Here is a 26,419-nt window from a genome sequence, read left to right on the forward strand (position 1 = left end):
CATGTTTTCTTTAAGCAGTCTCCTACTCTTGCACACTTGGAGAGTTTTCTTTTTGTTCTTTTAGGCAGGGTTTACCTCAGTCTCACAGGGTGGAGTTCTGTGGTGGGATCGTAGCTCATTGCAGCCTTGAATCCTGGGGTTCAAGTAGCTGGGAGGCTGAGGTGGGACTAAAGATACAGGGTCACACCATGTTGCCCAGGCTGCTCCTGAACTCCTGGACTGTAGGGATTCCCCCTACCTCAGCCACACCTGGACACAGTTTTCTATTTTTGACCTAAATAAAAACTGTACCGGGTCAGAGTTTGTCAACTGCCCTTTTCCAGCCAGCAACACAGGACCTAGCTGAGACATTGCAGTTACCAGGCTTCACTCTGAGAAGAAGATGACACATCTCCAGGCCCTGTACTGTCCTTGTGACTTCCCTGAAAACCCACCCTTGTGACATCACAGACCTCAGATGGAGCCAATCAGAACTCTAAAAGAAAATGTCAGTTGCATGCCAGTCAGATGTGGGCAGTGTTCATGTTTCAAAAGCTAACACTGGCATGACTTAGTGTTGGACCCAGAAAAATTAAAAAGTGAAAGATAAAAATATGTAAAGTAGGCTGAGTACAATGGCTCACACCTGTAATCCCAACACTTTCAGAGACCGAGGCAGGTAAATCACAAACTCAGGATTTTGAGACCAGCATGGCCAATAAGGAGGCTGAGGAAGGAGAATGGCTTGAACCCAGGAGGCAGAGACTGCAGTCAGTTGAGATCATGCCACTGCACTCCAGGCTGGGTGACAAGAGTGAAAACTTGGTCTCAGAAAAAAAAAATCCTTTGGGAAGTCCTTCTGCATAAAGATCTTCCACATGAGACTAAAATAAAAGTACTAGATCATCCTGGACCTTTGGCTTTTACAGCTTGAGCTGTAACTAAAAAAAAAAAAAAAAAAGGATATCATTTAAATACAATTTGTAGAAAAGAATAATTATTCAATCTGTATTGCTCTTTAATTTTTTTTTTTTTAACGAAGTCTTGCTCTGTTGCCAGGTGGGCGTGCAATGGCACAATCTCAGCTCACTGCAACCTCCATCTCCCATGTTCAAACAATTCTCCCGCCTCAGCCTCCTGAGTATTTGGGACTACAGGTGCCTGCCACCATGCCCAGCTAATTTTTGTACAGACAATGGAGACAGGGTTTCACCGTATTGGCTAAAATGATCTTGATCTCCTGTCCTCATGATCCACCCGCCTTGGCCTCCCAAAGTGCTAGAATTACAGGCATGAGCCAGCATGCCCTGCATTGCTCTTTAACTTTCATAATTTGTTCTTTACTCCTATTATTGTATTTGAGTCCAAAAAATAGTATGAAAAAAATAAAAAGAACCTCCAAAATGCTAATATTCTGATCAAAGTCTACAGTAAAATATCCCATTACAGCTGGGCATGGTGACTCACACCTGTAATCCAGCACTTTGGGAGGCTGAGGTCAGTGAATCACATGAGATTGGTAGTTCAATACCATCCTTGCCAACATGGGAAAACCCATCTCAACTAAAAATACAAAAACTACCCATGTGTGGAGGCAGGTGCCTGCAATCCCAGCTACTCGGGAAGCTGAGGCAGGAGAATCACGTGAACCCAGGAGGTAGAGGTTACAGTGAGCCAAGATCATGCCATTGCACTCCAGCATGGGGGACAAGAGGGAAACTCCAGCTCAAAAAAAAATTAAATAAAATAGAGAAAGAAAAAGAAAGAAATAATCCAATTATTTAAGCCAATGTAGATACAGTCAGACTTTCTACAACAGTCTGAACCAAATTATAAGGCCAGAAAAACATACCAGCTAATGTTATTTAATATATACAGTACTAAATGGAAAATGTAGTATTTTCAAAACATAAACATTAGTGTAACCTTATTGGACTTATAAAAATAATTTTTTTAACTAATACAAACAGAAGATTCTCCTGAACTGCAACATCTCAGCTAGCATTTATTTACTCAAGACTGAAATAATACAACATCTATAAAATGTCAAAAGCTGGGATGGGCACTGTGGCTGATACTTGTAATCCCAGCACTTTGGGAGGCCAAGGTGGTCAGATCACCTGAGGACTGGAGTTCGAGACCAGCCTAACCAACATGGAAAAATCCCATCTTTACTTAACAGAAAAAAAAAATTAGCTAGACATGGTGGTGTACACCTGTAATCCCAGCTACATGAGAGACTGAGGCAGGAGAATCGCTTGAACCCAGGAGGAGGAGTTTGTGGTGAGCTGAGATCAAGCCATTGCACTCCAGCCTGGGCAACAAAAGCGAAATTACGTCTCATAAAAAAATACAACTTAAGAGCTAGTCATTGAACAGGCTCAAACCTATAACCCCAGCACTTTGCAAGGCCTAGGTGGGTAGATCACCTGAGGTCAGGAGTTCGAGACCAGCCTGGCCAACATGGTGAAATCCCAGCTCTACTAAAATTACAAAAATTAGCCCAGCATGATGGTACTTACCTGTAGTTCCAACTACTACAGACACTGAGGCAGGAGGATCGCTTGAACCTGAGAGGTGGACATTGCCGTGAGCTGAGATCATGCCACTGCCCTCCACCCTGGGTGACAAAGCAAGACTCTCTCAAAGAAACAAAAAATGTCAAGAGCATGGGAAGTAGTAAAATTAAACATAACCAACAATGTCCCATCAGAATAGCTCCATTTTTTGCTATCATTATATGTTAAAGTCTATTTGCTAAACATTGACATTTGTACTAAAGTTTCAAGTGCACCATATAACACATTAGTGCTGAGTGAAGTTTAATACCCTTTGCTGTACACTAAACTCGAATATCATACTTACAGATCAAAACAAAAGTATCTTTTCCTAAGATAATTACCACTAATGATGCTTTAAAATTATAAAATGTGAAGATTTTTTATAATGTCACAACAGCTGCAAATTATTGTCTTTGAACAAAATAATCTAATAAATCACCATCACAAAAAAGCCCCCAAACATAATCTATTTCATCTTATAAAAAGCACTTACATTTATAAACTGTTAGAGTCAATTTACAAAACTTTAATAGCAAATTATTTTTACTTAGAATAGTACTAAATTAACCATACAATAAAAACATAGGCCAGGTGTGGTGGCTCACACCTGTATCCCAGCACTTTGGGAGGCCCAAGGCAAATGGATCAGTTGAGGTCACAAGTTCCAGATCAGCCTTGCGGACATGGGGAAATGCCACATCTACTGAAAATCAGGCAGGCATGGTGGTGGACACCTTTAATCCCACCTATTTGAGAAGCTGAGGTTCACTTGAACCTGGGAGGTGAAGGTTGCAGTGAGCCAAGATCGTGTCGTTGCATTCCAGAATGGGTGACAAGAGCAAAACTCCAGCTCAAAAAACAAAATCCCATTACTTTAAGCCAATGTAGATACAGCCAGACTTTCTACAACAATATGAACCACATCAAAAGGCCAGAAAAACACACCAGCTCATATCATGTAATACATATAGTACTAGATGGAAAAGGTAATATTTCCAAAACATAAACATCAGTGTAACCTTACTGGACTCGTAAAAACACTTACTGGAGTTATAAACATAATTTTCAAAAGTACCAGAAACAGAAGATTCTCCTGAACTACAACATTTGAGCTAGCATTTATTTACTCAACATTAAAATATACAACAGGTATAAAAAGTCAAGAGCTGGGCCGGGTGTGGTGGCTCACAACTGTAGTCTCAGCACTTTTGGAGGTCGAGGCAGGCAGATCACCTGAGGTCAGGAGTTCAACACCAGCCTGACCAACATTAAATACCCTTGTCTCTACTAAAAATGCAAACTTAGCTGGGCATGATGGCACATACCTGTTATCCCAGCTACTCGGGAGGCTGAGGCAGGAGAATTGTTGGAACCCAGGAGGCGGAGGTTGTCATGAGCCAAGATCGCACCATTGCACTCCAGCCTGGGCAACAAGAGTGAAACTTCATCTGAAAAGTATATAAATAAAATGAAAGTCAATCACTGGCCAAATGTGGGTGGCTCATACCTGTAATCCCAGAATTTTGGGAGGCCAGGGCAAGCGGATCATTAGAGGACAGGAGTCTGACAGCAGCCTGGCCAACATGGTGAAACCTCATCTCTAATACCTACACAGAAATTAACTGGGCATGGTGGCAGGTGTCTGTAATCCCAGATTCTTGGGAGGCTGAGGCAGCCAGATCACCTAAGGTTAAGAGCTCAACACCAGCCTGACCAACTGGGTGAAACCCCACCTCTACTATACAAAAATTAGATGGGCATGGTTGTTTGTGCCTGTAATCGCGGCTACATGGGAGGCTGAGGCAGGAGAACTGCTTGAACCCAGGAGGTGGAGGCTGCAGTGAGCTGAGATCATACCACTGTACTCCAGAATGGATAACAGGGCAAAACTCCATCTCAAAAAAAAAAAAAAAGAAAGAAAACATTTGCTATGGGGAGACCAGAAATATGATCTGCTGGCAATCCTTCCATTTTAGGAAATCTAAACAGTGGGAGTCATTCTGTTTTGTCTCTCTCCACTCCAGAAACAAAACCAATAACCAAATCCATTCCATTTCTTTCAAAACACATCTAACAATTAAGAGATGATATGCATGGCTCCATACTCTAAACTTCATCTGAAAAGTATATAAATAAAATGAAAGTCAATCACTGGCCAAATGTGGGTGGCTCATACCTGGGTATCACAGACAGTTGATGAAGGCTCGTTCATTTGACTGGTGTAGACTTCAATAATAAACTGTTCAATGCACTATGCCAGGTAAATATTGCATCTCAGAAGTAGAATAAATACTGTTATTTTAGTTCTGTCTACACATAAATGCAGTATTTGTACATATTTATAATGGGTTAATATAAACAAACTGAGTTAATTGTTCTAGAGAGTAACAAAATTTGGACAACACGAATTTTCCTGTCCTGGCACATAATTAGTAGTTAGAGGCAGTTTATTTCACGTGAAAGGTACCATTAAAAAAATCAATGGTAAGCATTAAATAATTATTGCACACAATCTTCTCATCTGAGTTAATACTGAAGACCTACCTCCTGAAGCTTGTTTATCAAGTTGTAAATCTTCACGTGTAGAATAGGTTCATGTCTGAAAGGTGAGAATAAACATTTAATATTCACCATGCAATATTCAGCAAAGTAATATCCACTAGTACATATTTAACATTTAATCATCAAGGGTGGTTTTGAAAAGAAAAAACACACTGGGGGCAGTGGCTCAGACGTGTAATCCCAATACTTTGAAAGACTGCGGCAGGCAGATCACAGCTTGAATGTTTGAGACCAGCCTGGCCAACATGGTGAAAACCCATCTCTATTAAAAACAAAATTTAGCCTGGAGTGGTGGCAGGTGCCTGTAATCGCAGCTACTCAGGAGGCTGAGCCAGGAGAATTGTGTGAACCCAGGAAGCAGAGGTTGCAGTGAGCCAAGATCATACCACTGCACTCCAGTCAGGGTGACAGAGCAAGACTCTGTCTCAGGAAAAAAAAAAAAAATAAGAAAAGGTCATCTGAATGCTTGAGCACAACAAAATCTACAGAGTAACAAAACAAAATAACAATTGCAAATTGTCTCATCAGGTGCTTCATGGAGCATGTGTCCTCACAAGTAAAGTGGTAACTTGGCAACATACAGCTCTTTTGAAGCATACTACAAATATCTTTTATGGGATCCTTTAATATCACATTGTGTTCAAGGCTATCTCCTGCTAAACATCTATAAATACAATCATATATTCCCTCATGTGCCTTAAAAGTCTCAGGCCTAAAAATAAGACATGGATACTATTTTCTTCCATCTACCAAAGGAAGGAAGGAAAGAGACAAAAGAGAGAGATAACCAGGTATGGTGGTTCACACCTGTAATCCCAGCAGTGTGGGAGGCCAAGGCAGGTGGATCACTTGGGTCCAGGAGTTTGATACCAGACTGGGCAACATAGTGAAACACTGTCTCTACTAAAAATACAAAAATTAGCTGAGTGTGGTGGCATGTGAAGGTAGTCCCAACTTCACAAGAGGCTGACATAAAAGGATCATGAGGGTCTGGGAGTTCAAGGCTGCAGTGAGCCATGATCACACCACTGCATTCCTGCCAGGGCGACACAGTGAGATCTTGCCTCTAAAGAAGAAATGTTGGTAAAAATGTAGAAACTGGAACCCACATACATTACTGGTGGAAACATAAAATGGTTTAACCACTTTGGGTGTTTCTTTTCTTGTCATTTTCATTTTACTTTTTTAAATAAAGACAGGGTCTTGCCATCTTGCCCAGACTGGTCTTTTTTAACTCATAGGCTCATGTGATCCTCACATCTCAGACTCTCATGTAGCTGGGATTACAGATGTGAGTTACCACACCTGACTGGTATAACTGTTTTGGAAAACAGTTTCTCAAAAGCCTAAATGTACAGTTTCATAGAATGCACTAATTTCTCTCCTAGGCATATATCCCAGAGAAATAAAAATATATGTCCACACAAAAAATTGTACATGAATCTTCAGAGCAGTATTATTCATAATGGCCAATACAGGAAAACAACCCAAATGTTCATCAACTGATGAACAGATAAATACAATGTAGTATGACTCTACCTTGGAGTATATTGTTCAGCCATAGAAGGAGAGAAATACACATGCCATGACATGAAGAAACTCTGTAAACATTGCACTAGGAGTGAAAAAAAAAAGCCAGCCACCAAAGATCCCCACATATTGCACAATCCTATTTATATAAAAGGTCCAGATTATGCAACTCTATAGTGACAGAAAATAGATCAGCGGTTGCCTGTGGGAGCACAGGGGTATGGGGGAGTACAAACTAATGGCAAAGAAATGTATATTTCTCTATAGGGTAATGAAAGCTTCTAAAATTGATTGTGGTGACAGATGCACAGCTCCATGAATACTCTAAAGACCACTGAATTGCATACTTTGATGAATCAATTGTAAGGTATGTTAACTATATTTCACTAAAGCTGTTATTTAAAATAAATAGGGGGCTGGTCACAGCTGGCTTGTATCTGCATATAATCCCAGAACTTTGGGAGGCTGAGGCAGGAGGACCACTTAGGGCCAGGAGTTAAAGACCATCATAGGCGACACAGCATGATCCCATCTCTACAATAAATAATAAAAAAATTAGCTTTGCGTGGTGGTGTACATCTGTAGTCCCAGCTACTTGGGAGGCTGAGGTGGGAGTATTACTTCAGTTTGAAACTATAGCAAGCCGTGATTACACCTCTGCACTGCAGCCTGAGTGACGGAGCAAGAAAAAAAAAAAAGAAAAGAAATGCAAGGACTTTGTGAGAGTAACCAAGTTTGAGGAGAAACAGAAGAACAAAACAGCACTGGATGTTGAGGGTGGCTGGCTGGCGAGGTACAGCTGCTAACTGGCTTCTGAAAAATTTGTTAGTAAAATTACAGCTCTGGGGATGAGTCATGCAGTCAAATGATGAACGTTAAATCCCTTACAAATGCTCATCTTTCTTTACATGCCTTCTAGTGAAAAATTCCTAAGGGCCTACATAGCAAGTGGTCTCAAATGATAGCAGCTGTTTATTAAAGAAGTAACATCAAAAACAAAAACTTAAACGGTTTTCTTTGATGGAACTTATAATACTTTGCTTTTACTTTCTCACTGATCTTCAATGAGACAGTAAGGGGATATGCCATCCTTGCTTTATTCCCCATTAAGTGCTCAATAACTTTTCATTTTATTTTTCTTAGTATTAAGCCCCCAACGACAGGGTTCTTATCAGACCCAATTTTGCACATCTAATGCTTATACTAAATAAATGCTTGTTCAATCTAAATATTAATCTAAATATCAATCTAAATATTAATTGTAAATATGAAGAAGTCATGACGAGATGGGAACAAAAGGCCCATCTTTATCAAATTAATCTCTTCTTAATTTGTTTCTGCAGATTATTTTACCTTTTAATAAAAATTTAATTCAGTCACCCACTTACCTGATGTTTTCCAGCCTTGGAATCCATATCACAAGGGACTTCTGAAAGAAATGTTTTCCAGTAGTCCTTCCACATACAAATCATTTGAACGTGCTTCAGAGTTTTGGTCTTAAAAAAGATCTTCAAAGATTCTAAAAGATAAAACTTCTTTTTAATACCCTTAGGAAGACAGAGAAAGAAAATTATTATAGAAGATAAAGAATACAACCTAAGTAGCATTTTTTTTTTGAGATGGAGTCTTGCTCTGTCACCCAGGCTGGAGTACAGTGGCATGATCTCAGCTCACTGCAACCTCCACCTCCCAGGTTCTAGCAATTCTCCTGCCTCAGCCTCCCAAGTAGCTAAGATTATTGACACCTGCCATCATGCCTGGTTAATTTTTGCATTTTTTAGTAGAGACCGGGTTTCACCATTTTTGGCAGGATGGTCTCGAACTCTCGATCTCAGGTGGTTCGCCCATCTCGGCCTCCCAAAGTGCTGGGATTACAAGCATGAGCCACTGGACCCAGGCTGTAAGTACTATCTGGAAGCAGCCTTTTGCTACTCTCTGCTGGTGACCTGTAATAACCCTCCTCCATTGCTGCTGCACACGGCACATTTCAGGCTACACTTTCATCTGCACTGCAACCACAAGATCAATATTCTTTACCCCTTCAACCTTGTAAGCATGCTATTTTGAAAGAAATAACTTTCCACTGAGAATTCATGGAATATGAAATAACAATAGTAAGCAGAGGCTGGTTTAGATGAAAAGAGGCATAATAACCAAAGTTAGCACAGGAAGATTGTTTGGATCCAGATGTACAGCAAACAATGAGCTGACACCAAAAAATCACTGTTAATTTTGTCAGATGTGAAGAGATAGTGGCTGTTTGGGGATGTGCACTGAACAGGTAAAATGACGTGAAGACTCTGATTTGCTTTACAGTATTCCTGCAAAGGGAGGAAAAGAAATAGAACAAAATGTAGGACGATCTTAATGATCACAGAAATTAAGGAATAAGTATTTTAGTGTTCATAGTACTATTTCCTCTACTACTGAATAGGTATAAAAACTGTAATTTTAAAATGTAAAAAAATAAAGTAAAATGGCCAGGCACCATGGCTCATGCCTGTAATCCCAACTTTTTGAAAAGCCAAGGCAGGGGGATCACTTGGATCAGGAGATCAAGACCAGCCTGGCCAACATGGTGAAACCCTGTCTCTACCAAAAAAAAAAAAGCTGGGTGTGGTGGCAGGCACCTGTAGTCCCAGCTACTCAGGAGGCTGAGGCAAGAGAATCAGTTGAACCCGGAAGGCAGAGGCTGCAGTGAGCTACTGCACTCCAGCCTGAACAAGAGAGTGAGAATCTGCCTTAAGAAAAAAAAAGTAAAAATGAATTTACTAATCCCTGCTCTGAAGCCACATCCAAACAGAACTCTAAACAAAAACATTCAAGCAATTTACATGGTGCTATTTATATACAGATCTCCCATGCACCTCTGAATGTAACATTTAAATATTTTGCAACATGATGGCTGGGAGTGGCTCAAACCTGGGCATGGTGTCACACGGCTGTAGCCCTAGATACTACTTAGGAGACTGAGGAGGATAACTTGAGCCCAGGAGTTCTAGCCCAGCCCAGAAAACATAACACGACCCTGCTTCTTTGAAAAGTCAGGGAGCTGTCAGGGAGCTCACTGATATATTATTTTGGTGTTATCAATGACTGCTATCAAAACACTACTACAAAATCCAAAATAATATCTCTTGCCAGACCTTTCTCCCTACTTCTGAACTCATTTACCAAACTGCCTCCCCCACCTCCACAACTCAACTGGAATGTCAACTTGAAATTAATTAATAAATTAATTTCTTTGTTATTAGACTGGCTTTCCTGTAACATCTAAAGACTTGTCTTAAATTCTTACTTCATGTTATTAGCATCAAATTTGAAGGCCCATAAATAAATAACAGTAAAAGATTAGAAGCTTTCAGTCATACTAGACAGTGATGTTAATCAAACTATTCTGTTAATTCAACAAGAAAATATATAAACCTAATTCTGACAAACTTTCTATAAAATAAAAAAGAACCATTTGTTGGGGTTGAGAGTGAAACTGGAAGTTTTAGAAAGAGGTGAGACCAACTGCAGAATGTGCTCATCACGCATCACTGAGGCTGTCCCAATCACACCCTCTGCCTCATTATCCCCCTTATTCCACTTAATTCTTTCCCAGACCATAACCCCTTCTTCCATAGTAAATATCTCCTACTTACTACACATTTCCCCACCAGATTAAATGCTCCAGAATGCATGGGGCAGGGCGCTGTCTTCCACACTGCCCGGTTTCCAACACCTGACTCACAGGTACCAAATGACTTCAGGATTATGAGGTTGGAAGTAGTGATTATTTCCTCAATACTTGCAGTGGTTCACGGCAATGAAAATCCCAAGAATTCCTTTCCCCTTTCAGAGGTATTTAACCAGAGCAACTCCATCTAAAATAGGAGCTGGGTAAAATGAGGCTGAGACCTACTGAGTTGCATTCTCAGATAGTTAAGGAATTCTAAGTCACAGGCTGAGGAAGGAAGTCAGCACAAGATACAATTCATAAAGACCTGGCTGATAAAATGGGTTGCAGTAAAGCGGCCAGCCAAAACCAAGATGGTGACAAGAGTGGCCTCTGGTCGTCCTCACTGCTACTACACTCCCACCAACACCATGACAGTTTACAAATGCCATGGCAATGTCTCAAAAGCGGAAGCATAAAAATAATCCATTCCTGGCCAGGCTCAGTGGCTCACACCTGTAATCCCAGCACTCTGGGAGGACAAGGTGAATGGATCACCTTAGGTCAGGAGTTTCAGAGCAGCCTGACCAACATGGTGGAACCCCCATCTCTACTACAAATTAAAAATAAAATTAGCTGGGTGTGGTGGTGCACACCTGTGATCCCAGCTACTTGGGAGGCTGAGACAGGAGAATCACTTGAGAACCTGCTTGAGAAGTAAACAAGACAGGCATGATCTGGGCTGTTAGAGCCACTGTGCCGAAGCAGGAGGAAAAAGCCAGCAGCGCTCTGTGAAAAATGAAAGGAGGATGAGTCAGTGAGCCTCGAGGCTGAGATGAGACAGTGCTCAGTGAAGACCTCTCCAACATAATGACGTTTCAACTGTGATGCTAATAGAAAGGAGAAGCACAGAAAGCCCTCAACTAACAGCAGTCCACAAACACCAGCCCTCAGCACAACGATGCCAGGAGGCTGTGACCTGAGAAGAATAAAGGCACACAAATGATCAGAGTGGCTGGCACAGAGCAAGCAATCCACAGACGGCATGTGGGAAAAGCAGAGGAATGGCAGAGGGCAGCTCACCGATGCCCCTGCAGACCCAATCAGGGGCTGTGAGGTTTACTCCAAGGACAGTGGAAGGCACTACCTATGACAGTCCAGAGAATGACAGGCTCCACCTCCTACTTACAATGAGCCTGACCTGGCTGCTCTGTGGCATGGCTCTAACTGAGCACTGGAGGGCAGTGAAGGAGGATGGGGTAGAACCTGGGCTTTGTGTTTGGGCAGAGTCAGCAGGCCTTGCTAGGCTGGATATGGGAAATAAGACAGTCATACCTTGGAGTAACTCCTGGGCATCTGGCTTGGGTAGCTGGTAGACCCTGAGAGGAGCTCATGGAGAGGGAAATGGTGACTTTGCCTGAAACACATGAAGCCTGAGGAGGGGTCAAGCAGATAGGTAAATATAGAGGTCTGGTATGAGGAGCACCTTCAGGGCCAGGTATGAGGGTCTCAAAGACACAGACAATATAATATTTTTAAGAGGTGGGCAGGGTGGGATTATCTGTAAGGAAGACACAGTAAGAAGAGAGAAAGAGGCTGGGCAAAGTGGCTCATACCTGTAATCTGAGCATTTTGGGAGGCCAAGGAAGGCAGATCACAAGGTCAGGAGTTTGAGACTATCCTGGCCAACATGGCGAAACCCCATCTCTACTAAAAGAAAAAATAGAAAAATCAGCCAGGCATAGTGGCAAACATCTGTAATCCCAGCTACTCAGGAGGCTGAGGCAGGAGAATCGCTTGAACCCGGGAGGCAGAGATTGCAGTGAGACGAGACTGTGTCATTGCACTCCAGCCTGGGTGAGAAGAGAAAGAGAGAGAGAGAGAGAGAGAGAGAGAGAGAGAGAGAGAGAGAGAGAGAGAGAGAGAGAGAAAGAGAGAGAGAGCGAGAGAGCGAGCGCTAGCTCAGGATGAAGCTGCCGACTGTCATTCTCTAGTGTAGAGGATGAGGGCAGGGGCCTTGAGAGACTGAAAATGAGACAGAGAGGAGCCAAGAAAGAGTCCACAAGATTTGAACGTTTTTATAAAAAATGGGGGGCGGGCAGAGAACAATAACCTAGAATTCTGCTGAGAAGCAGAATAAAAATGGGGCAGAGAGTAACTTTGGGCGGCAAAAGATGTTGAATGAAAAATTAAAACTAAGTATTCTGAAGTGTTGATGAAGTATTTATGGAACAAGATAGAAAAAGGTTGGCTGAGGTTGTACCTTCAAATGCCCAGTGGTGGCTACTGCCAAAGCTCTCTCCGTTACTACAGGGTGGCACCCACATACAGGTAAAGCTCAAAGAAAAGAGGCTTCCCAACGGTGTCAATCCTCCTGCAGAAAACCTTTGACTGTACAGAAACATTTACTCAGTAAAAAGCATATGGGGTTCCATTACCCAACTCTCTCCTCTTATGTAGGATTAAAATTTCCATAATCCATGCATATTAAAAACTGTAGGATGGCTAGGCATGGTGGCTCACATCTGTAATCCCAGCAATTTGGAACACTGAGGCAGCTGAACCACCTGAGGTCAGGAGTTTGAAAGCAGCCTGACCAAGGCAAAGCCCTGTCTCTACTGAAAATATAAAATTAGCCGAGTGTGGTGGTCATGCGTACAATCCCAGCTTTCAGGAGGCTGAGGCAGGAGAATCATTGAAACTGGGAGGCAGAGGTTGCAGTGAACTGAGATCCCCCCATTGCACTCCAGCCTGGGTGACAGAATGAGACTCCATCTAAATTAAAAAAAAAAAAAAAAGTAAGAGAGTCCAGGTGTAGTGGCTCATGCCTGTAATCCCAACATATTGGGAGGAGGAGGAATCTACTCAGGTCTGGAGTTTTAGGCTAATCTGGACAAAATGATGAAACCCCATCTCTACTAAAAATACAAATATTAGCCAGGCATGGTGGCAGGTGCCTACAATCCCAGCTATTTGAAAGGCTGAGGCAAGACAAATGCTTGAACCTGGGAGGTGAAGGTTGCAGTGAGCCAAGCCAGTGCCACTCTGCACTCTAGCCTGAGCAACAACACTAAAACTCCATCACCAAAAAAAAAAAAAAAACAGTAAGAGAAAGCTTGAGCTGAGTCCTACTCGTTGTATTTACTTTCCTAAGATAAAACATCATGAAAAACATTACCACCAGGTGTGGTGGCTCACATCTGTAATGCCAGCACTTTGGGAGGCCAAAACGTGGGAATCACAGAATGAGGAGTTCAAGACAAGCCTGGCCAGCATGGTGAAACCCATCTCTACTAAAAAAATACAAAAATTAGCCATACATGGTGGTGTGTGCCTGTAATCTCAGCTACTTGGGAGAGTGAGGCAAGAAAATTACTTGAATCTGGGAGGCGGAGGTTACAGAGAGCCACTGTACTCCAGCCTGGGTGACAGAGCAAGACTCCATATAAAGAAAATGAAACAAAACAAAACAAAACAAAAGACATTACTCAGTAATATACTTTAAAGGAGGAAAAAAAGGCTTACCAAATTTTTTTGCAGAAAAGCTGATCTACTGTCTTGCTTAATTTGGTGATTCTGGTACACCATTCTTCCTTTGCTGTCAAAAATCACAAAAATATAAGTTTTCTCAATGTAATGGGTTTACTAACTTGGGTTGTTAAATATTGTCATAATTATTATTTTTTAAGACAGGATTTCACCATGTTGGTCAGGCTGGTCTTGAACTCCCGACCTCAGGTAATCCGCCCACCTTGGCCTTCAAAGCGCTTGATTACAGGCGTGAGCCACCATGCCCAGTCTAAATATTATTATTATAAAATAGGTAGTATTTTTTCATTCCTGTGACTAAAATTATTTCTAAGATTCCAGAATGTACTTATCACTGAAACAATGCTAACACTGAACAAAAAAAGGAAGAACCAGACATTCATTAAAGCTGGAAAAAAGCAGAATTCGGTGTGCTCAAGAACAGCTACCAGGCCAGGCACAGTGGCTCACGCCTGTAATCCCAGCACTTTGGGAGGCCAAAGCGGGCAGATCACCTGAGGTCAGGAGTTCAAGACTAGCCTGGTCAACATGGTGAAACCCCATCTCTACTACAAATACAAAAATTAGGCAGCCATGGTGGCAGGTGCCTGTAATCCCAGCTACTTGAAACATGAAGTAGGAAGATTTGCTTGAACCCAGAAGGTGGGAGGATACAGCAAGCTGAGATCATGCCACTGCAGTCCAGCATGGGCAACCCAGCAAAACTCCATCTCAATAAACAAAGAAAGAAAGAAAGAAAGAAAGAGCTAGCAGGCAACATTTGCTATGGGGAGACTAGAGACATGATCTTGCTGGCAATCTAAAATGTAGATTTTAGTAAATCTAAACAGCTTAATTCCATTCTGTTTTGTCCCTACACCACACCAGAGCCAAAACTAGTGAGAAAATCAATTCTATTTCTTTGAAAACGCATCTAACAATTAAGACATGATATGTATGGCTCCATACTCCAAAAGGAAACCTTCTTATGTTCTGGGTAACATGAGCATTTGATGAATGCTTGTTCAGTTGACTGGCATAGACTTGAACAATAAACTGTTTGATGCACTAGGCCAAATAAATCTCGCATCTGAGAAGTAGGACAAAGATTGTTGTTTTACTTCTGTCTACCCATTAATCCAGTATCTACATGTATTTATAATGGGTAAATACAAAGAAAATGAGTTGACTGTTTTAGAGAGTATTAGAATTTGACAACATGAATTCTCTTATCCTGGAAAATAATTAATAGTTAGAGACATTATTTCATGTGGAAGGTACCATTAAAAAAATCAATGTTAATCATTCAATAATTATTGCACATAATATTCTCATCTGACTTAAGACTGAAAAAGTACCTCCTGAAGCTGGTTTATCAAGCTGTAAATCTTCAGTTATTGAATTCATCGCTCATGTCTAAAAGGTGAGAATATTTAATATTCACTAGGCAATATTTAGCAAAGTAATATCCATTAGTACATATTTAATATTTAATCACCAAGGGTGGTTTTGAAAAGAAAAGACAGGCTGGGCACAGTAACTCCTGCCTGTAATCCCAACACTTTGGAAAGCTGAGGCAGAAAGATCACAAGGTCAAAAGTTTGAGACCAACCAGGCCAACATGGTAAAACCCTATCTCTACTAAAAATACAAAACTTAGCTGGGCGTGTTGGCAGGAACCTGGTATCGCAGCTACTCAGGAGGCTGAGCTGGAGAATTGCTTGCACCCAAGAAGGGGAGGTTGCAGTGAGCTGAGATCACATCACTGCACTGCAGCCTGGGTGACAGAGCAAGACTCCCTCTCAGAAAAAAATTAAGACAATCTGAATGCTTGAGCACAACTAAATCTTCAGTTGAGGTTTCTACAGAGTAACAAGAAAAAATCATTGCAAATTGCTTCATAAGTTGGTTCACAGAGCATGTGTCCTCACAAGTAAAGTGGTAACTTGGCAACACACAGCTCTTTGAAGCATACTACAAAAATCGCAAATGGGATCCTTTAATATTGCATTGCATTCAAGGCTATTTTCCTCTACATACCTATAAAAACAATCACATATTCCCACATGTGCTTTAAAAATCTCAGGCCTAAAAGCAAGACATGGATACCATTTTCTTCAGCAAAAGTAACACAACATTGTAAAAGAAAATGTAAGTTGCAGCCAGTCAGGTGTGGGCAGTGTTCATGTTTCAAAAGCTAACATTGCCATCACTGACTTAAAGCTGGACCCAGATAAATTGAAAAGAGGAAGATAAAAAATACATAAAATAGGCTGGGCACAGTGGCTCATGCCTGTAATCCCAGCACTTTGGAAGGCCACGGAAGGTGTATCACAACCTTCAAATGGCCCATATGAAGACTGAGGCAGGAGAACTGCTTGAACCCAGGAGGCAGAGGTTAAAGTGAGCCGAGATCATGCCACTACACTCCAGCCGAGGCGACAAGAGTGAAAACTCTGTCTCACAAAGGAAAAAACATTCCTCTGGGAAGTCCTTCTACATAAAGGTCTTCAACATGAGACTGGAGAAAAGGGTATAGGATCATCAACAGACCAGTGGCTTTTATTGTTTGAGCTGTAAGGACAAAAAGAAAAAGGGAGATCATTTAAACACAACCTGTATTGCTCTTTAACTTTTCATTTTTCAGATGGAGTCTCGCTCTGTCGCCAGGCTGCAGTCAAGTGGCGCAATCTCAGCTCTCTGCAACCTCCATGTCCCGGGTTCAAGTGATTCTCCTGCCTAAGGCTCCTGAGTAGCTGGGACTACATGTGCCCGCCACCATGCTCAGCTAATTTTTATACTTTTAGTAGTGACAAAATTTCATCATGTTGGCCAGGATGGTCTCGATCTTCTGACCTTGTGATCCACCCGCCTTGGCCTCCCAAAGTGCTGGGATCACAGGCATGAGCCACTGAGCCAGGCATTGCTCTTTAACTTTTATAATTTGATATTTACTTCTGTTATTGTAATTCAGTCCAAAGAAAAATAGTGTGAGAAAAATAAAAATAACACCAAAAATGCTAATATTCTGTTCATCAAAGTTTGCAGTGAAATATCCCATTACAGCCAGGCAGGGTGACTTACCTCTGTAATCCTAGCACTTGGGAGGCCAAGGCAGGTGAATCGCCTGAGGTCAGGAATTGGAGACCAGGCTGGCCAACACAGCAAAACCGAATCTCTATGAAAAATACACAAATTAGCCTTTTCTCCAGTCTCATGTTGAAGACCTTTATGTAGAAGGACTTCCCAGAGGAATGTTTTTTCCTTTGTGAGACAGAGTTTTCACTCTTGTCGCCTCGGCTGGAGTGTAGTGGCATGATCTCGGCTCACTTTAACCTCTGCCTCCTGGGTTCAAGCAGTTCTCCTGCCTCAGTCTTCATATGGGCCATTTGAAGGTTGTGATACACCTTCCGTGGCCTTCCAAAGTGCTGGGATTACAGGCATGAGCCACTGTGCCCAGCCTATTTTATGTATTGGTGGTGTTATGGTGGTGAGTGCTTGTAATCTTAGCTACTTGGGAAGCTGAGATAGGAGAATCACCTAAACCCAGGAGGCAGAGGTTGCAGTGAGCTAAGATCACCATTGCACTCTAGCATGGGTGACAAGAGCAAAACTCCAGCTCAAAAAGAAAAAAAAAGATCGGTAGATCCGATTACTTTAAGGCAATGTAGATACAGCCAAACTGTCTAAAGAAATCTGAACCACATTATAAAGTGAGAAAAACATACCAGCTAATATTATTTAATACATGTAGTACTAAATGGAAGAGGTAATATTTTCAAAACATAAACATTAGTGTAACCTTATTGGACTTACAAAAATAATTTTTTTAATAACAGAAACAGAAGATTCCCTGAACTGCAACTTTTAAGCTAGCATTTATTTACTCAAGACTCAACTAACATAACAGCTATAAAAAGTCAAGAGCTGGGCTGGGCATGGTGGCTCATGCCTGTAATCCCCACATTTTGGGAAGCTGAGGCAGGCAAATCACCTGAGGTAGACCGTTCCAGACTAGCCTGACCAACACGAAAAAAAACCCATCTCTAATAAAATATAAAATTAACTGTGGCATATGCCTGTAATCCCAGCTACTCTGGAGGCTGAGGCAGAAGAATAGCTTGAACCTGGGAAGCAGAGGTTGCAGTGAGTCGAGATTGAGCTATTGCCCTACAGCCTGGGCAACAAGAGCAAAACTCCATCTCAAAAAAGAAAAAAGTCAAGTGTTAGCCAGGTGGGAGTGGCTCGCACCTGTAACCCCAGCACTGTGGGAGGCCAAAGTGGGTGGATCACCTGAGGTCAGGAGTTTGAGACTAGCCTGGCCAATATGGTGAAACCCCATCTCTACCAAAAATACAAAAATTAGCTGGGCATGGTGGCACTCACCTGTAGTCCTAACTACGGAGGCTGAGGCAAGAGGATAAATTCAACCTGAGAAGTGGAGGTTTTGGTCAGCTGAGATCACACCACTGCACTCCAGCCTGAGTGAAAGAGCAAGACTGTTTCAAAGAAAGAAGAAAAAAAGAAAAGTCAAGAGCATGGGGAATATTCAAATCAAACATAACCAACAGTCTCCCATCAAAACAACTCCATTTATTTGCTATCAGTATGTGTTAAGGTCTATCTGCTAAACACTGATATTTGTACTACTGTTTCAAGTGCACATTAGTGCTTAGATTTAATATCCTTTGCTGTTATACTAACCTTGAATATCATACTTTCATATTACAAAAAAAGTATCTTTCCCTAAGGCAATTACCATTAATAATGCTTTAAAATTATAAAATGTGAACATAGTTTTTAAAATTTCACTTTTTATAATTTCACAACAGCTGAACATTGTCTTTAAACAAAATAATAAACCACCATCACAACAAAAGCCCCACAACATAACCAGTTTCACCTTATAAAAGCACTGATATTTATAAAAATTATCAGTCAATGTATAAAACAGTGAATTCATAAAACTTTAATAGAAAATGATTTTTACTCAGAATAGTACTAAATTGACAATATCATAAAATCATAGGCCAGGTGTAGTGGCTCACACCTGAATTTCCAGCACTTTGCGAGGCCAAGCCGGGTAGATCACTTGAGGTCAGGAGTTCAAGATCAGTCTGGCCAACATGGTGAAACCCTGTCTCTACCAAAAATACACAGGTTAACTGAGCATGGTGGTGCACGCCTGTGATCCCCGCTACTTGGGAGGCTGAGGCAGAAGAATTGCTTGAAACCATGAGGCAGAGGTTGCAGTGAGCCGAGATCTCATGCCACTGCACTTCAGTCTGTGCAACAGAGCAAGATTCTGCCTCAAAAAATAAATAAATAAGGAAATTAAAACATAAGCAAGATGCATTTATTATGTATTTATATACCCAGTATTATGTGAAGCAGTGTAGCATGCTATCAAATCTTCGAGATAGATCTTCAGTTCTCATGACCACTAAAGAGCATACTAAGGCTCAGACAGAATAAGAGACTTGGCCAAGCTGACCTCATGATCTGCCTGCCTTGGCCTCCCAAAGTGCTGGTATTACAGGCATGAGCCACCATGCCCAACCAAATACCAAATTTAGCAAAGCAGATAAAGAGAAATCATTAGTTTTAAAAAATTAATTAAATCCCTAAGATCCAGGGCTTTGCAATAAATATGTACATAAATTGCCAATATTCATGCTGAAAGTTTAAAAGAAATGCTGATAATTTAAGAAATACAACTTTTCCTTAGCTTTACAGTAATCTAGAAAGAAAGAAAGTTTCTAATATTTAGACAGACACTACAAGATGAACAGTGACTCCATTGTATAAACACTCATGAACAAAGTATTACAGGACTTTTCTAGTTTAGACATACCATATTTTCTTTCAGATAGTTGTTCAATGTGTTTACATAGATCAGTGATACAATCATTGCATTTCTCTGAAAATTGAGCAAAGATTGATTGTCAATAATATGTCCCTATGTCAGAGCAACATTCACGTATAATGACTTATTTCCTATATTTTACATCTCAACAGTCCATATCATTTTACTGCTTTTGAAAAAATTTTTCCCTTTTTTGGTGGTTCTTATAATTAGTTTAATTGGAGACTGTAAGAAAAGTTTTAAAGTTTAGTACCTCTTTTTATCCTTTTAATTTCTGAAAAGGAGGAGGGCAGAAAAGATCCATCAAATTAAGTAACAAGGAGGCCACAACGACAATGTCTCCAGGGGTCTTTTAGCAAACTTCCTAAAACATGTCTCACTTGTGTGGAAATAAGACTTTACAGCAGCCAGTGAGGCCATGTAGGCCTGTAATCCTAGCACTTAGGGAGCAGAGGTAAGTGGATCGCTCTGAGCTGAGAGCAACATAGCAGAAATTTCCATCCCCTCCCCCACCTTCCACTGCCCCCTCCATGTGCCCATCTCATCCAAAAATACAAAACTTAACCAGACATGGTGGCAGGCACCTGTAGTCCCAGGTACTCAGGAGGTTGAGGTAGAAGAATCACTTGAACCCAGGAGACAAATGTTGCAGGGAACGAAGACTGCAGCCAGCCTGTGCAAAAGAGCAAGACTCCATGTCAAAAAAGAAAACCCCAAAGCAAAAATCCCAACCCTTTTCCTCCCAATCACTGAAACACCAGGAAGGGGTAATAGTTTTGCAGCATACCTGTAATAGGCTGATAGTGACCCCCCAAGATGCTCATAACCTAATCCCAGGAACCGGTGAACATGACCTCATACGGTAAAAGGGGCTTTGCAGATATAATGAAGTTAAGGACTTCTGGCCAGGAAGATTATTCTGGCTTATCACAGTGGGGTTGATGTACTCACCCAGATCCTTACCAGAGCAGAGCAGGTGATGGAGAGCGATGGGAAGTGTAGTGATGGAAGCAGGTACCTCCAGTCATTCAAGAAGGGCAGCACAAGCTGAGGATTCCAGGAAGCCTCCAGGGCCAGAAACTCATTCTCCTTCAGAGCCTGGGAAGGTACCTGCCCTGCTCCCACCTTGAGTCAGTGGAACCGACTTTAGAATTCTGGCCTTTAGAACATAAGCGAATACATCTGTGTTGCTTTTTTTTTTTTCAGAGAGTTCCCCTCTTTTTACTTAGGCTGGAGTGTGATGGCACGATCTCGGCTCACTGAAACCTCCGCCTTCCAGGTTGAAGCAATTCTCCTGCCTCAGCCTCCTGAGTAGCTGGGATTACAGGCATGCACTACCACACCCAGCTATTTTACATTTTTATTAGAGGTAGAGTTTCTCCATGTTGGTCAGGCTGGTCTCGAACTCCCAACCTCAGGTGATCCGCCCCCCTCAGCCTCCCAGAGTGGATTACAGGCATGAGCTACCATGCCCAGCTACGTCTATGTTGTTTTAAGCCCTAAGTGTGTGGTAATTTGTTGCAGCAGAAACAGGAAACTAGTATTGTAGTGAAGCCTCAAAACCCACCTGAAGGGGCTGGGTGCAGTGGTTCATGCCTGTAATCCCAGCATTTTGGGAGGTCAAAGTGGGCAGATCACTTGAGGTCAGAAGTTCGAGACCAGCCTGGTCAACATGGTGAAACCCTGTCTCTGCAAAAAAACTAGCTAGTGTGGTGGCATGGCACATGCCTGTAATCTCAGCTACTTGGAAGGCTAAGACATGGGAACAGTTTGAACCTGAAGAAGGGGAGGCGGAGGTTGTAGTGAGCCAAGATTGTGCCACTGCACTCCAGCCTGGGTGAGAGAGCCAGATTTTATCTCAAAACACACCTGGCTAATTTTTGTGTTTTTAGTAGAGACAGGTTTTGCCATGTTGCCCAGGCTCTACTCAAACTCCTGGACTCAAGCGATCCACCTGTCTCAGCTTCCCAAAGTGCTGGGATTACAGGTGTGAGCTATGGCACTCAGCACTCACCAAGGCCTTTGACAACATGCTTTTCCAGGTGATCAGTCCTTGTCTGGTCTGGCTCTGCCACACTCTCCACTACACCAAGTTGGAATCCTTAGCTACTTTTCAGAAGCAGAGGGTGTGTACTTTAATCCCAGCACTGTATGGTTCAGATCTGCATTTAACTCATGGAACCTGGCTGCTTCCCAGGCCCTGGAGAAAAAAAGGGTCTCTGTGGGTATGATACAGGATGAGCCAAGATCATGCCACTGCACTCCAGCCTGGGCTACAACAGCGAGACTCCATCTCAAGAAAACAAAAACAAACAACAACAAAAAAAAAACAGAACAGACTCCATCTAAAAGAAAAACAAAGACAAAACAAAAACGAATGTGGCACGGCAAAGAAAATAATTACTGTGTTAAAGACAGTTTCATAGAAAATAAAAGACAATACAATAAGCTGTCTTTTTAGATTAGTACAATTGTTATTCTTATTTTACAGCTAAAAAAATGAGCTCAGGGCAAGTGTGGTGGCTCACATCTGTAATCACAGCATTTTGAGAGGCTAAGGCAGGTGGATAATGAGGTCAAGAGATCAAGACGATCTCTGCCAAAATGGTGAAACCGCATCGCTACTAAAAATACAAAAATTAGCTGGATGTGGTGGCACGTGCCTGTAGTCCAAGCTACTCAGGAGGCTGAGGCAGGAGAATCACTTGAACCCGAGAGGTGGAGGTTGCAGTGATCCAAGATGACACCACTGCAAAAGAGCAAGACCCCGTCTCTAAAAAATAAAAAATAAATAAAATAAGTAAAAGAGAAACAGGCTCAGAGAATGTTATTTGATTGGACCATCTTGCATCTCTGGACAGAGAAGCTGAGATCAGACTTCATGTGTAACTCCCCTAGCCTACCAGGGTGCCTCTCATAAAAGGAAGACATATAAATTTGGTCTAATATACAAAGATGCTGGAACAGTCAATTCTACATACAGTACTTTCATGTTCATCAAGGGAAACCTTAAGGGAAGGTGAAAATGCTTCTTGAAGGGACTGGACACCAGTGCCCTTACTTGTTGCCTTTGGGCTCTTCCTCCAAGGGTAACGGTGACCTGAAATTACTGACTGTTTTAATCAACGGGAGGAAATGGTACCAAGGTGACCAACATCAGGCAAATTCACCTGAGGACTATCTGTGTGCCTTGACAGACAAAAACTGCTTTTGTAAAGGATACTGTATTTCAGAAAAACATAATCACAGGAACAACTAATAACACTGTAAAATGCTGTTGTGTTGAATGCTACTTTAGAAAAATATGCTCAAATGTAGGGAAAATATTGTGATAGAAAACTACTTATCAAGTATCTAGCTAGCTATCTAGAGATATGGTCTCATTCTTTTGCTCAGGATGGAGAGCTGTGGGATGACCCTATTCACTGCAGACCTGCTCCTGGCCTCAGGTGATCCTCCTGCCTCAGCGTCCTAAGTGGCAGGGGACACAAGTGGACACAGTTACACCTGCCTTTTTTATTTGTTTTGTAGAGTCAGGGTTTCACTACATTGCCCAGGCTGGTCTCAAACTCTGGAGTCTCGCTCTGTCAACCAGGCTAGGGTTCAGTGATGTGATCTTGACTAACTGCAACCCCTGCCTCCTGGGTTTAAGCAATTCTCCTGTCTCAGCCTCCCGAGTAGCTGGGACTACAGGCATGTGCCACCACATGCGGCTAATTTTTGTAGAAACTGGGTTTCATCACGACTCCTGACCTCAGGTGATCCACCTGCCTTGGCCTCCCAAAGTGCTGAAATTACAGGTGTGAGCCAGCAAGCCGAGCCACGGACTTTGTTATTAAATAGCCTAAACCAAGTGGGGCGCCGTGGCTCACACCTTTAATCCCAACAACTCTGAAGGCCAAGGTGAGAAGATGGCTTGTACTCAGGAGTTCGAGACCGGCCTGGGCAAAATGGGAGCATCTCCCCCTCCCATCTCTACAAAAAAATACAAAATATTAGGTCAGGCATGCACTGTGCCTGGCTAATTTTTGTATCTTTTGTAGAGAGGGGGTTTTCTCATGTTGCTCAGGCCGGTCTCACACTCCTGATTCCAATCCATCCCCCCCGCCTCAGCCTCCCAAAATGCTGGGATTACAGAGCCCAGGCAGCCTCAATTTTTCTTTAAGCAGTCCCCCAATGTTGCACGCTTGGATAGTTTTCTTTTTTATTTTTTTAGACAGGGTTTACCTCAGTCTCGCAGGCTGGAGTGCGGTGGTAGAATCGTAGCTCATTGCAGCCTTGAACCTTGGGGTTCAACTAGCTGGGAGGCTGAGGTGGGACTACAGAAATGGGGTCACACCACTTTGCTGTGCTGCTCTTGAACTCCTGACCTGAAGAAAACTTCCCACCTCCCTAGTGTCCGGACACACTTTTTCTATTTTTTAACCCACATAAATACTGTGCTGGGTCGGAGTTTGTTACCTACCCTTCTCCAGCCAGCAGCACAGAGGACGCAGCGGAAGATGGAGGTTACCGGACTCTGCTCTGGGGAGAAGACAACACAGCTCCTAGGCAACACACCTTCACGTGAAGTCGCGTAAGGCTTGCCTCTGTGACGTCGCCGGTGGCCCGTCTCCGTGCGCCGTGACGTCACCGGAGGCGCCCGCCGTAACGTCACCGGGGGCGCCCGCCATGACGTCACTGGAGGCGCGCCGCCGTGACGTTTTCAGAGGCCGGCCCCTCACGCGGAGCCAATCGGAAGTAGAGGCGCTCCTGGGTCTTCCAGGAGCGCGCATGCGCAGGCTGGTGTTGGAAGCCGCTGCAGAGCCGGTACATCCGCATAGACAGGCTCCCGACTGGCTGCAGTCACCTATAAACTCCAAAGAGGAGTTTTAAGATTTCCCAGTCTGCAGGGCCAGGAGCGGCAGGGACCCGACTCAGCGAGTAGATGCTGCCCACCAACCTCCCGGCACCTGGTGGGCACGAGTTCAAGGTCGCACAGAAGAAGCTCCTCAATGGACAGTGAAAGGCTACCAGTGCCACTGCTACCCCAGACACGTATTCTTGCCTCAGCCTAGGTACGTGCGACCCCTAATACCTTTCCCAGCCAGGGACCCCAGGAGCATCCTTCACCGCTGCTCATCCTGGGCAGGGCAGGTCAGGTCAGGGCAGGGCAGGGCGAGGCAAGGCAATTCGAGGCATGGCAAGGCAGGGCAGGGAAATTCCAGGCAAGGAAATTCAAGGCCAGTCACTCGCAGAGCACTACACTTTAAGGCAGGGGTCAGATTCAAGGCACAGGGCTTGTGCTATCTCTAGGTGACCAATCCGGCAGCAGGGCAAAACCTCGATCTTCCCTCCACACTGCCACACCTGCAGAAGAAGACCAAAAAGATCACCTGTGCTTCACAGTCAGTGAATTGCATAGCTTACTGACACAGGAGACTACATTTTAGAACCATTTTTAAAGAATGTATATTCAGTCCTCCCACTCCTGTCTTTATATTGCCTCCTATCCTTCTTATCTGACTCATCATTCCTTAGAAGTTTACCAAACTGCTTCTCTCCTGACATCCAAACAACTGCTGAAATCATACTTCCTTCAGGAAGTCTTCCTAAATGGACCAAAGGAGGGGCAGCCTCTGCTCCCTTATCCCCAAGGAAAGTGCCCATGTCCTGAGAGGTGCCATGCCCTGAGCCACTCTCACTGCACTAAGTTTCCCATGCCCCTTCTCTCCTGCATGCTAGACATAGGGCAGTGTGGCAGACAGATGCCAGAGACCCCATGATTCTCCTCCTGTTGTCCACGGCCTTGTCTGATCCCCTCCCCTTGAGTGTGGGCCTGTACCTGCTTATAACCAACAGAATATGGCAAAGATGGCAAGATGTGCTTGATTACACGTATCATGAATACACTGCAAAATGTAGAGTCCATTTTGCCAAGAGATGCCCTCTCTTGTTAGCTTTGAAGAAGCAAGCTGCCATGTTGTCAGCTAACACATGAAAAGGGAAGACATTAAGAGTGGCTTCCAACTGATACCCAGCATAAAACCGAATGCTTCCTGAGCCTGGAAGACTTTAGGGAACTGAATGCTGCCAATAATAGTGTAAGCTTGAAGGCAGATCTTTCCACACCGAAGCCCAGATGAGAACCCAACTCTGGCTGATACCTTGAGAGCAGCCTTACAGAGGACCCCGCTAAGCTGTGGGTGGATCCCTGACCTGCAGAAACTGTGAGATAATGAATGCTTCTTGCTTTCAAACACTAAGTTTGTGATAACATTGTTATACAGCAATAGGAAACTAATTTGCGTAACTTGACCAAAAGATACTATGGCTTATGACCCAATTATAAACACTTGTTTTTACCATCCTAATGGGTACAAAACATACTTGTCAAAACACGCACTCTAATATTGGGCTTAGAAAACATGATCTTCATCTCAGTAGCTAATAGGACTATCTAATTGGATTGAAGTGATGTCTCCTGTGTCTTCTCTTCATGGTTGCCTATGCGAGCTGCAGTTTCTAAGAGGTAATTAGCCCATAGCAGTGGCCGCAACCTACCACGGTCATGCCGAAGGGAGCCCCTGAGATAAGAGTGCGTAGCTTACCTCCCACTGGTTCAGTTAACATATCAAAACAGTGTCCAACTGAGTAGTCAGTCTCATTATCTGACTTTCACATTGTTTTCATCCTTTTTCCACTGCTTAAAACCCTAGATTTGCCCTCATCTGCACCCTATTTCCCAGAATA

At 42.9% G+C, this 26,419-nt stretch overlaps 2 protein-coding genes across 51 annotated transcripts in view; one reads left to right on the forward strand and one right to left on the reverse strand.

The window, feature by feature from the left end:
- The window catches only part of LOC103791246 (developmentally-regulated GTP-binding protein 2-like), a 59,420-nt gene extending 35,180 nt beyond the window's left edge, over positions 1-24,240 (reverse strand). For 18 of the 46 annotated variants that reach the window (XR_013522568.1, XR_013522533.1, XR_013522563.1 and 15 more), the window contains exons 1-15: positions 24,153-24,240; positions 20,651-20,846; positions 20,272-20,360; positions 19,676-19,741; positions 18,208-18,320; positions 16,906-16,999; positions 15,180-15,237; positions 13,819-13,891; positions 11,910-12,003; positions 11,629-11,726; positions 8,021-8,151; positions 5,085-5,139; positions 4,717-4,813; positions 3,866-3,988; positions 2,502-2,599 (exon numbers count right to left, since the gene is read on the reverse strand). The gene's annotated coding sequence lies outside the window, so the exon portion shown is untranslated. Of the gene's footprint in view, positions 1-75; positions 388-2,501; positions 2,600-3,865; positions 3,989-4,716; positions 5,140-8,020; positions 8,152-11,628; positions 12,004-12,556; positions 12,685-13,818; positions 13,892-15,179; positions 17,000-18,207; positions 18,321-19,675; positions 19,742-20,252; positions 20,361-20,638; positions 20,847-21,701 lie in introns of those variants that run through there. The other 28 variants (XR_013522535.1, XR_013522540.1, XR_013522539.1 and 25 more) reach the window with 28 other exon arrangements.
- Positions 24,241-24,477: 237 nt separating this feature from the next.
- The window catches only part of LOC144577854 (uncharacterized), a 63,443-nt gene continuing 61,501 nt past the window's right edge, over positions 24,478-26,419 (forward strand). For all 5 annotated transcript variants that reach the window (XM_078338474.1, XM_078338473.1, XM_078338472.1 and 2 more), the window contains exon 1: positions 24,478-24,744. The gene's annotated coding sequence lies outside the window, so the exon portion shown is untranslated. The remainder of the gene's footprint in view (positions 24,745-26,419) is intronic.

The sequence above is a fragment of the Callithrix jacchus genome, chromosome 9 (assembly GCF_049354715.1).
Source record: "Callithrix jacchus isolate 240 chromosome 9, calJac240_pri, whole genome shotgun sequence".
In the NCBI taxonomy this organism is placed as follows: domain Eukaryota; kingdom Metazoa; phylum Chordata; class Mammalia; order Primates; family Cebidae; genus Callithrix; species Callithrix jacchus.